This window comes from Tiliqua scincoides, chromosome 3, assembly GCF_035046505.1.
Source record: "Tiliqua scincoides isolate rTilSci1 chromosome 3, rTilSci1.hap2, whole genome shotgun sequence".
Classification (NCBI taxonomy): domain Eukaryota; kingdom Metazoa; phylum Chordata; class Lepidosauria; order Squamata; family Scincidae; genus Tiliqua; species Tiliqua scincoides.
The window spans coordinates 151,045,988-151,057,351 of NC_089823.1; positions in this window are offsets into that span (position 1 = coordinate 151,045,988).

The following is an 11,364-nucleotide window of genomic DNA, read 5'->3' on the forward strand; positions in this document are numbered from 1 at the left end:
CATAGGGTTATTGTGAGGACAGAGAAAGGAAAGGAACCACATACACTGCCCTGAGCAGTTCCCCGAGGTTGCTGGGGAGTTGTAGCAAGATGTGTGCTGTCATTTTGTCTGCCGCTGGAAATGGTTGTTTGCATTGTCAAATGGGTTTGGCTGTCCCTTTGGCCTCAGGGCAGCATGTAAGGGCCTCAGAGGCAGGGAGGGAGTTAACGCTGCCTCCTCCTCTGCTGTAGCTGCTGGCAGTCTGGCTTCCCTGAGAGGGAGGTTACCGCCCTGAGGTGAGCTTTATAGTCGCCAGGACCCTGAGAGCTCTTTCAGTCTTTCCTTTCCCCTGTCCTCCCCTATCATTGGTGGGTCAAGGTGCCCCTTTCTTTCCTCCCAGGAGAACTCAACCCCTCATTCCCTGGGGAGAGTGTCCTGCCTACCTCCCCGTTAGGGCCCATGTCCTTCTCACTGCTGCTCTGGACAGTGACTCTGTTGGAGCCTGCTGGTTGCTTCTTCCAACCTCTGGCACAGGCATCAAGGCTCCAAATCTCAGCATGCCCACAGCCTCCTCTGGCCTTGCGAGCATGCTCTCCGTCGGGTTGAGAGCATGCCTAGTCTCCAACCCAATGGGCTGCTCCCACCTCTGAAGACTGGGGAAGACCAGGTGTGCACCCTCTGATTACATTGTCCTCCAGCCTGGATATGTCTGAGATCGGACAAGTTTTTAGAAATAAGATCAGATAAGGTGATGCCTCGGAATATGTTGATGATGTAGAACAATGATTTTTAAAATGATTTCCAGGGAAGGACATCCTAGGATTTCTTAGAAACTTATCAGAGGTTTCCCATGAATAGCTAATGATGAACAATCTTCTTTGGAAATGGCTACCAGTGTCAGGTTGCTAACCTTTAAGTTTTGGTCTGGATTCTCTAGAAATCAGTACTGATCTCCAAATGACCACTGAAAGTTATCCTGGAAATCTTAACGACTTCCTTTCCATAATGACATTAGTACATGGGAAAGGGGGAAATCATCTCTAAGAATCACTTCAGTTACTATTCCAACAGCCTCCTATACTGCTTTGCCAAAAGGAAATGTCCTATTGGCAGAATTTACTCATTTAAAAGTTATAACTTCTTTAGAACAATCACAGCAACAACTTCCTAACTTTCAAAATCAAGGCTGCAGTTGGATGTTTTCTCAGAGGACCAGCCTGATAATATTACCAATTTGGTAGCTACACTGAACTGCCCAATCTGAAAAGTTTGGCTTTCTTCTCTGCAAGGCCAGTGTTTCCACATTGCTGCTTTTGTATTTGTAACTAAAGACAAGAAAAGTCCCTCATAATCTGTCCATTTACAGCAAATAGCAAAGCTATATCTGTCAGAGTAAAATTTTACCAGTTTTCCCTCACAGACTCTAAATGTCCCAAACAGTTATAGCCTCTCAGTTTCCTTTCTAAAAGTTTGTGAAACAACTCACGTTTTCTGAACATTTAGGGGAGCATATTAATTTAAACAAATGGGAAAAATATTGGGGAAATATTAGACTATTTTTATATGATTAGAATTTTTTTTTTAGAAAAATGCCTTTTTCTGTTTTAATTCAATTAGCTGATTTTTTTGACTGCTTTGGGGTCACCATAGATATTCATTTGCCTTTTTGTTCTTTCCTGGGAAAATGGCACAAGTTTTCCTTGTCACTTTATGGTGAATGATGAGACAAAGAAATGAGTTTGTTTCTCAACAGTGTTTCCCTCAGCTGTCACTGAGCTTTTCTTCCCATCCCTTTTGAATGCTCAGTCTAGCAATGATCTCTTGCTGTGCAGCAATCAGTTGTTTCTTTTCTTGGTTTTCTTTCCATCAGTGACCATTATTGTTATTAATATAGACTTTACTTTCATTTATGTTTTTGTCTTGATTTTGCTTAACTGGCAATACACAACAACTTCAGTAAGACTATTATCTATGGAAGCAGCATTGTTAATGAAATTTTGGCTTTTTCATTATTTTGTTTTACATACTTTTCCCAGTATTTCACTGGTTGTGTTTACAGAGGAAAGGATTTATCAATCCTTCAGTGAACGCTGAAACAGATGCAACGCTTCTAGGTAGCATCTCAACTAATAGCAGTGTTTTTAACATTGTGGTGGTGTATATTGAGGGAAAGATACCGTATTGTAATTTGTGATTATATTGTAATTATATAATTACAACATAGGTTCTGAACCTGCATCTGGAGGACCTTCCAAACATGATTGGAGGTGTTCTAAGTAGCAGGGAGGTTGCACCTCAGAAGGCCTCTGAAAGGCACTTTGCAGAGAAAGCAGAAGTGCCTCTCAGAGGCACTTGGATCACAATATCCATGAATTTGGTATCCATGAGGGGTCTGGGAACGGATCCTCCACAGATACCGAGGTCCAACCTGTAATGTGTAAACTGATAACCAGGCTCATTGCTTGGGGAGGACAATTGGGGTGGCTGCCCACGGCTCCATGCTTGGGAGGTCTTGACAAGACAAGCTGATGTCACCTCCAGTGTGAGTGGGAATAACAGCCTGGGTAGAAAGGCATTACTGCTGAAACCACATTGGAACCAAGCATGGGGGAGGAGAAAGAGGAAAAAATGTGCCAGCTTCCCTGTGCTGTCCTTGGTGTGGCAGGTGTGTGTGAGAAGAAGTTAGAAGCAGAAAGATGGTGGGGAGGCAGCAGGGAGGTGCCAGCAGAACGAGAGCAAGCTCCCAAGTCACCTCAGCCTAGACAGCCACCTCATGTGCACGATAAAAATATAGAAGTTGCATTCCTGCATGCCACTCCCTCCCTTAGGACACACTCCCTAGTCAGGCTGTCCCATTTGTCCCTGCTTTATCATGCTCCATGTTCCCTTTCCTCCTCACCAGCCCTGTTTGTTTGCTGTCCTCATCACACAGTCCCTCCCCTTTCTTGTCACCCCTCAGTGTGTGATGCTGCCCCCTGCCCAAGCAGTGACAGAACAATCCCCATCCCTCTCATCCTTCCTCACTCAGAAACTCTCCATTCACCTTCTCTCTTCATCCCCTACCTCTTTCTGTTAGTTGCAATTTACCAGAGAGCAGAATGCATCACATTCTGACATTCTTTTACACGCACAGCCATAATAGGTGGGCCCCCCCACACTGGTTGCGTTGCCTTAAAGTCCAGCTGAAATGTCTTCGTGACTTCCTCTTTGCTGACGATGCAGCTGTCACTACCCACTCTGCCAAAGATCTCCAGCAGCTCATGGATAGTTTTAGCAAGGCCTGCCAAGATTTTGGACTGACGATCAGCCTAAAGAAAACACAGGTCATGGTTCAGGATGTGGACTCACCTCCCTGCATTACAATCTCTGCGCATGAACTGGAGGTTGTCCATGACTTTGTGTACCTTGGCTCAACGATCTCCGACACTCTTTCTCTCGATACTGAGCTAAACAAACGCATCGGAAAGCAGCTACCACGTTTTCCAGATTCACAAAGAGAGTCTGGTCCAACAAGAAGCTGACAGAACATACCAAGATCCAGGTCTACAGAGCTTGTGTCCTGAGTACACTTCTGTACTGCAGCGAGTCATTGACTCTCCGCTCACAACAGGAGAGGAAACTGAACGCTTTCCACATGCGCTGCCTCCGGCGCATTCTCGGCATCACTTGGCAGGACAAAGTTCCAAACAACACAGTCCTGGAACGTGCTGGAATCCCTAGCATGTATGCACTGCTAAAACAGAGATGCCTGCGTTGGCTCGGTCATCTCGTGAGAATGGATGATGGCCGGATCCCAAAGGATCTCCTCTATGGAGAACTCATGCAAGGAAAGCGCCCTACAGGTAGACCACAGCTGCAATACAAGGACATCTGCAAGAGGGATCTGAAGGCCTTAAGGATGGCCCTCAACAAGTGGGAAACCCTGGCCTCTGAGCGGCCCGCTTGGAGGCAGGCTGTGCAGCATGGCCTTTCCCAGTTTGAAGAGACACTTGGCCAACTGTCTGAGGCAAAGAGGCAAAGAAGGAAGGCCCATAGCCAGGGAGACAGACCAGGGACAGACTGCACTTGCTCCCGGTGTGGAAGGGATTGTCACTCCCGGATTGGCCTTTTCAGCCACACTAGACGCTGTGCCAGAACCACCTTTCAGAGCACGATACCACAGTCTTTCGAGACTGAAGGTTGCCAATACTAATACCAGAGAGCAGAATGCATCACATTCTGACTTTCTTTTACATGCACAGCCATAATAGTTGGGCCCCCCACACTGGTTGCGTTGCCTTGGGCCCCACACTTTTCTAGGGATGGCCCTGCTGATAACCATGACTAAGAGTCATGAGTCATAAAGAGTGCAGTAGGCACCTTTTAAATCATCTTGGAAAGGGAATCTTTTAGAGAAGCCCCATGCTTGGAAGGTCTTAACAAGACAAGCTGATATCACCTCCAGTGTGATTGGGGATGAAAGCCTGGCTAGAAAGGCATTATTGCTGAGACCGCATGGGAACCGGCATGGGGGAGGAGAGGAAAGAAGAAAAAAATGTGCCTTTTAGAGGGAACTAGCTTAGTTCTTTGGCAGAAACTTCAACATTGGGGGTCTTGGAACAAATTACCAAAAAACAATGTGTTACTGGGTTCACATTACAATATTTTCACAATAGAATGGTATCTCCAGAGCAATTACCATCATAAAAAGGGGATCTGTTACATTGTATTCCCCCTTCTGAACTGTACATTATAACAGACTTGGTGCTTTGAAATGAGCTGGAAAACAAATTCCTCCTTCCCACCCCGTCCTTCATTGCTTCACTGCAGCCTCTTGCCAAAATGCAGTGAAACATCCCAGTGCCACTGATGGTATCAGGTTTTATCTGAAACCAGGGCTTACCTCCATTCCCAGCATAATCTCTGAAGACAAATGGTAATGTATTTGCAGGGGTATCTCTCCTGTTTCTCAAGGCTGGGTTAAATAGCCCTGTTAATAGTAGAAGTTTGATTCAATGTGTGTGTTAATGTTGGTTTAACATTGAGACTCTCTGCCTCGCACGTTTGTTAGACTTTCACTTCTTGGGCCACTGCACCTTTGAGATTTCAAATATGACCTTATTTCTGAACCATGTTGCACATTTATTAAGCATTCTACAGCTTGCTCTCTCTCCTACTGTGGAAGCTTCAGCTTTAGAACTACATTTTGTTGCTCGTATTACACACAGTTTTTCCTGTTTTACAATGGCAAACTGCCAGATTGAATTGCATCATTGTGAGCAAGGCCCATGAGAGGATGGTTAAAGAGGGTAATTTTTACCTTGGCCCAGGGTCAAAAAGGAAGCCCAGGCGCCAAAGGAGGGGGCCCAGAAATTTCCTGGGACTTTACATTTTCCAATCTCATCTGGATTCGCTGCCTGCATGGGATGCTGGGTGTGGGGCGGCTGTTATCAAAAGCCATATCTGCTGGGCCAAGGAATGCATATATGACACTCAACACAGTGTCAAATCTGGGAGGAAACTGGCCTGCTACAGTAGCTCTTTGTGTGTAGATCCACTTGCCACTGGCTGTTGCTACCTTCCCCCAGCCTGTTTTGCCCACCTTCCCCTGCTCTGTTTCATCCCCTCCCCCTTTGGGAAGGGGCCCCAAAGAAACTTTGACCTCCCTGATAAAATTTCTCTTGGAGGCCCTTGTTGTGAGTCAATAAACATATACAGCTACTTTCTACCAAGTCATGCTGTTGGTTCATCAACCTCAGAATTTGTCAATGCTGGCTGGCAGTGGCTCTCCAGAACTTCAGGCAGGGATCTTTTCCAGCCTTATCTGAAGATGCTGGGAATTGAAGCTGGCCTCTTCTGCCTGCAAAGTTGGGCTCTACCAGTGAGCAGTGGCCTTTCTTGCTCACATATGAGACCATCAGAAAAGTTGCTCATGTTTGACTTGGGGAGCTGTGACCCATACACCTCAACTTTTGGCTTCTGCACCAACAAAGTCAGCCAAAACACGCACTTTGCTTGTGTCTGTATATCTATTTATTCATTTTTGCTGACAGTTTTTTTTAAAAATGCCTTACGACAACTCTTGGCAACTAATTAGTATGGTCGGGTCAACACTATAATATTTCATGGGGAATAAAGTTTCATTGCTCAGAAAATGAGTGTTTCTATTCTTGCCACTCTCAGCAGCCAAGGCCTTGTTCTGCACATGGCTGCATGTTTAATTAGCAGTCCTTCTGTAAGTGTCTGCAATTAGCACTGCGATGATTAATAAAATAACCTCTTTAAAGCTCCATTTAGCCAGCAGAAATGCAAAATCAGGGATAATTAATTCATCATTAATAAATCATGGTTGATTAACTAATCTGTTGATTACAAACACATTTAGAGCTCAGACTCCCACCTGAGCTCTGACTCTTTTTTCCTTTGCTAAAAAGAAAGGGAGACACCAAAAAATAAATTATACAAAAAAAAAACTGTAAGCAAGGAAGAAAAATCTGCATTAAGCAGCAAGTATATTAGTTTAGTCAGGAAGATTAGAGAAGAGTTGCTTTAAAAAGTTGTTAGACATGGTGTTTTGTTTTTTTAATTCCCCCAGGAAGTAAAACTGCATTGTCTGTTTGTTAAATCTGGATAAGAGAACAGATTGAAGGAGTCAGACAAGGTACATTCTTGACTGTCCTCAGTGTCCTGGTCAGGTCCACTACTGTGAAGAATACAGTCCTAAACAATGTAAGTCACTTGTTATTCTGTCAGGGCCGAACTGTACATTATGCGCTAGCCAGCCAGTCCATAAGAAGTGCAATTTCAGAATTCCATTCTGGGTTAGCTGCTTATTTTGCATATGCATTTGTTCATAAACACCATCAAAGGCTTAAAGCCTCTAAATCTAGTTTTTGGAAGGTGTAGTCAGTGGCTACAACAGACCCAAGCCTCTCTGGCCCATCTAGGTCAATTGTCCCATGTGTTGTCACTGGGTAAGGCTTCATTAGGAGTTGTGATGACATGGCTGAAATCTGCTGAACTGCATGGGAAGCAGCTTCACATTAACTATCTCATCTGTCAAATGGCACATGTGGGATGGCACTCATCCACCTTCAAATGTCTGCCATACTACTCATTGATTTTGTCCCAGTTACATGCAGTTTTGTACTGTAAAAACTTCCTGCATAACTGGGTTTGGGGGAGCTAAAATTATACTGGAAGAGGACTGGGAGGATCTACATTTCTTAGACTTTAAATTGTGAAACTCCCTTCCCTCTAGAAGTTTATCAGTATCAGAGTCTGTATGCATCCTAGAGAAGGAGCTGCAAAATCTCCCACTTTGGGGCCATATATCAAACAAGTACAGGTGTGTGCCACTTAATTACTGGGATATATTCTCTGATCCCTGTTATGTGATTAGGTCATTAAGTGAACATTCAGCCCAATCTAGTGCCTTTGTGTAAAGGACGCTCCCTGCCAGACACTCACTGGCTGCACAGGCTACTGGAGGTAGAGCCTCTTTGTCATGTAAACAGACACTCTGCTGCAGGCTGTGGGAGTACTGACTACATCATTAAGAGCCTCTTTGTTGTATGTGAACCACCGTCATATATACGGTCTGTCATTAGGTGGAAGTTTGTTAAGCGGCGCATGCCTGTATATGGTAATTGGGGTTTAATTGTGTGTGTTTCATTTTATTTTTAACTCTGAGTATCTGTCCTCAGTATTTGTGAGGGGGCTTGATTGAAACACTTTTACAAGATAATTTAAAACACATTTGCTTCTTAATCTATTACAAACTGTTTTTCCCCAAACTGTGGGTTGGGACCGGTGGGTCACGACCTGATTGTTGGTATTTTGTGAAATTGTCAAACTGATAGCTGATAAGAAAAATGTATTGAGCCCCATGGAAAGTGAAACTGAGACACACATGCAAGTTTATTCACAAGCAGGCAAATATGCCCCTGCTCCAATCAAAGGCCAGACAAAGGGGAATCCAAGGCTACCAGAACTGTCCCAATCTGATGAACATGGAGCTCAAATGCTCCAGAAGGCACTCTCCACCATAGTAAAAAAGATAAAGACAGACGCTTGAGCAGTTGGTGATATGTGCAGAACTTAGGCTCAGTTGACTGCTGTAACTTGGCCTGGTTGGATTGTAGCTTGTGCTTTGCATGAGCCAATAGACAGCTTGTCTGAGCCAATAGGCTCACTGTTGCTGAGCAAAGTGAACTATGTATGACCTTGGAAAAGAGCCCTTCAGAGTTGGGAGGGGCTGAGCAGGAGATTGTAGTGCTGAGTGCAAAGAACTTGAGTGCCCTGTGCAAAAAGGCTGCAGGGGAAAGGTTGAGGGAAAGCTAGAGGGCTGTCTGTAAATTAGTACCATGTGCAGAGCCACTGAAGCTATAAAAGGGGCTGCACCAGCACAGAGAGCTCTCAGACTACCAGGGATGAGCTGCCGAGAGGAGCTTCAAGACCGAGCTCTGCAGGACGAGAGGCTACTGGAGATAGAGCTGGGAGTGAGCCCTGAAGGAGAGACCACCAAGAGCTGGAGCTGAAGATAGAGCTCTGTGGGAGAGCTAAGGAGATTGCTGCTGGAAGGAGCTGAAATCTAGGTGTAATTACAGTGTAATACAGCTGAAAGCAAGCTCTGCTGGAGCTGCAGACCTTCAGAGAGACTGCTGAAGGAGCCCTGAGAGAGCCTCTCACTGGAGCTGAGAACCAGAGGGGAACCTCCATCAAGCCTGGAGCAGTCAGGATAAGATGGTTGTTTTGCCAAATTCCCAGTCCAAGCTTGGCCTAGAGAACCTATGCCCATTTTAAGCTAATAGGTTATCCTGTGTTCTCCAACAATGACCCTAGTTCTGCACTGCTGGACCCCACCACCAGGGTAGTTCACCAGTTTGACCTACAGAGGTCCTCCCCTCTCCTGCCAGCAGCTTCTTCAACCACCACAGCAACAACTTGGTCCTCAGCAGGTCGTGGCAGCCACACACCAAGTTCCAGTGTCTCCAGCAGTTTCTGTTCCAGCAATCCTCAGAAGTCCATTCGCCCACCTGTCCATTAGTCCATTGGTCAATCAGCAGGTCCAGTAGTCTATCAGCCAGTCCATTAGTTCCTCAGTCCATTAATCCATCAGTTTAGTACTCTCTCTCCTCCAAGTTCCTCTGCGCTCTCAATCTCTCCAAACTCCTTCCTTCTATACCCACCAAACTCTCCCTTCTTCAGGTGCTGCTTTTATCCCTTAATGACCTGGTTGCCTCTAGTGGCTGCAAATGTGCAGCATACCCACTGCTAGTTAGAGCCCTGGGGTTAGCCCTATGCTTGCCCGCCAGAACAAGGGGCCACTGTTGACACCACACCCTATCTCGAGGGATCTTGCGCATTTCCATTACAATGGTTTACAAATGTGAATAAATACATACATGGCATGCTTTTGTGTGCTTCCTGTTTCCCCAAATGATGTGAAGTCCTGGGGTAGCTCTACTCAGAGTTGCTTTCACTGGATGAGAAATATTTTTGTATTGTTTTCTTTATTGACAAATATACAAGTAGTGCAAGAGTGGACTGTCATGAATATGTGCAGTTCAGGCCTCGTAGCATTGCAAAGCCTGAACCAAAGTAACCCAGTAACATGGAAGTGCCTTGCATCCTAGCCGCAAGGAATTTACAACTCAATGAAAGGTGATAATTTAGCACCTCAGCAGACCAAGAGGCGCCCATGAATCCCCAGTGGCGAGGAGGAGAACTAAGAGGGCTAGCATCCAGCCCCACTTCAAGAAGATTCTGTCCCTAAGAGTTCTGATTGGTCAGTTCAAATAAGTACAGAGTCACCTCATCCTGTAGCATGAGAAGTGTAAGAACAAAGCCCAAAGGGGTATCTTGTCTCTTTGTCTTTGGGTTTTGTCTCTTGGTGGGAAAGGTGGTGGGTGCACATCCTGCCCCGCCAGGACCATGTGGCCTCATAGGTAAGTGGGGCTGAAGATCTACAACAGAAGCTGACCCAGGTGAGAGTTAGGGAATAATAGAGATAGCCAGTTAGCTTTATTATTTTAATGCTGAGATATTTCCTAGAAGTTTCATTCCTCAGGTATTTGCTGCCTTTTGTAACTTTTTGTAACCCTATGTACTTAATAAAGTAAAAATCCTTTTACCATGTTGTTTCATTGTCTGTTGGGAACAAAGGTTCAGAATCCTGCCTAGCCGTTCAGCAAGCTACCAAATCCTCATTGAGGACTATTGACTTGAGAACTGAGGCTTTAAGTTAAAGAGAGTGCTCAGTGCCTGCAAGGGGTAGAATTATGCCTAGAGGGTCTCAGTGTCCCTGGACTGAGACACTGGCACATACAGGGTGGTGGCAGTCCTACCAAACAGGGGTCCTTGAGGCTCTAGGGTTCAAGAATCAAGAACTCTGAGCACCCAAAACCCTAGGAGTGTACGACAAGTATAGGACATGGACACAGACAACTGGCACCAGGCCCAGCCCAAACGAAGGTATTGCCTGAAGCGGCATCATATATCCCATCATAAAATCCCTATATTTTATGTGTGCCTCTGTTCCTTTCTGTGTATTTTGACCTATTCTTCTTGGTGTATTTTTGCTTATTCCTCTCTGCTTGGGACATCTCAGCCATTTTTGTGTCATTCAGCAGTTATAGGGGTGAGCAGGGCCAGCTCATTACTGATGCAACCAATGCAGCTTATACAGTATTGAGCCACAAGTTTTGGGGAGCAGAGGTGGTGCACTTTTATTGCTGAATCTGCCACTGTTTTCGGCTTGCTAAAAATAAGTGAGAAGCAGATCCAAAGGCAGCAGGCTGGTCCCCTACTCCCTTATCCTTTCCCTGGTCTCTTTAAACAAAATAGCATGTACAGGACACTGTGTTCTGCAACCAGCATTTTCTGCACTCCTTGAGTTGTTTAAAAGAAGCATTCATGAAGGAACAAAGTGAAGGGTAGGGAGCCTAATCACTGCCTTCTGTAGTTCTTTTTTGGGGAGGGGGACAGTGGTAGCAGCTCCTACCACCTGAAGGTAAGGAAGTAGGAAGAGGATTACACAGCCAGTTCACCTCCTTGCCCATTAGTTGGATGAATGAGGCAGCAGCAGCAGTAGTAGGGGCAGCAAATTTTCTGCATCTCAGGCACAAGCTAGGCCTGGGCATGGAGCACTCCACCAATTTGCCTCATCTTCCACCTTGTTGCTCAAAGCAGCTACTTTACCCACCTAACCTCATGGGAGAGGCAGTCTTGACTGGCAGGTGTCAGATCTGCTATCCCACCTCAGATCCCCAGTCAGCTCTCTACCTTTCAGTCAACTCACCACTCTTGGAATCTTCCAAACTGCTGTTTTTTCCTGTAAGCATCTTACACAAGTCCTCTCCCCTAAGCAGGGGTGAGGGAATCATCAATCCCTTCCTTAGTCTT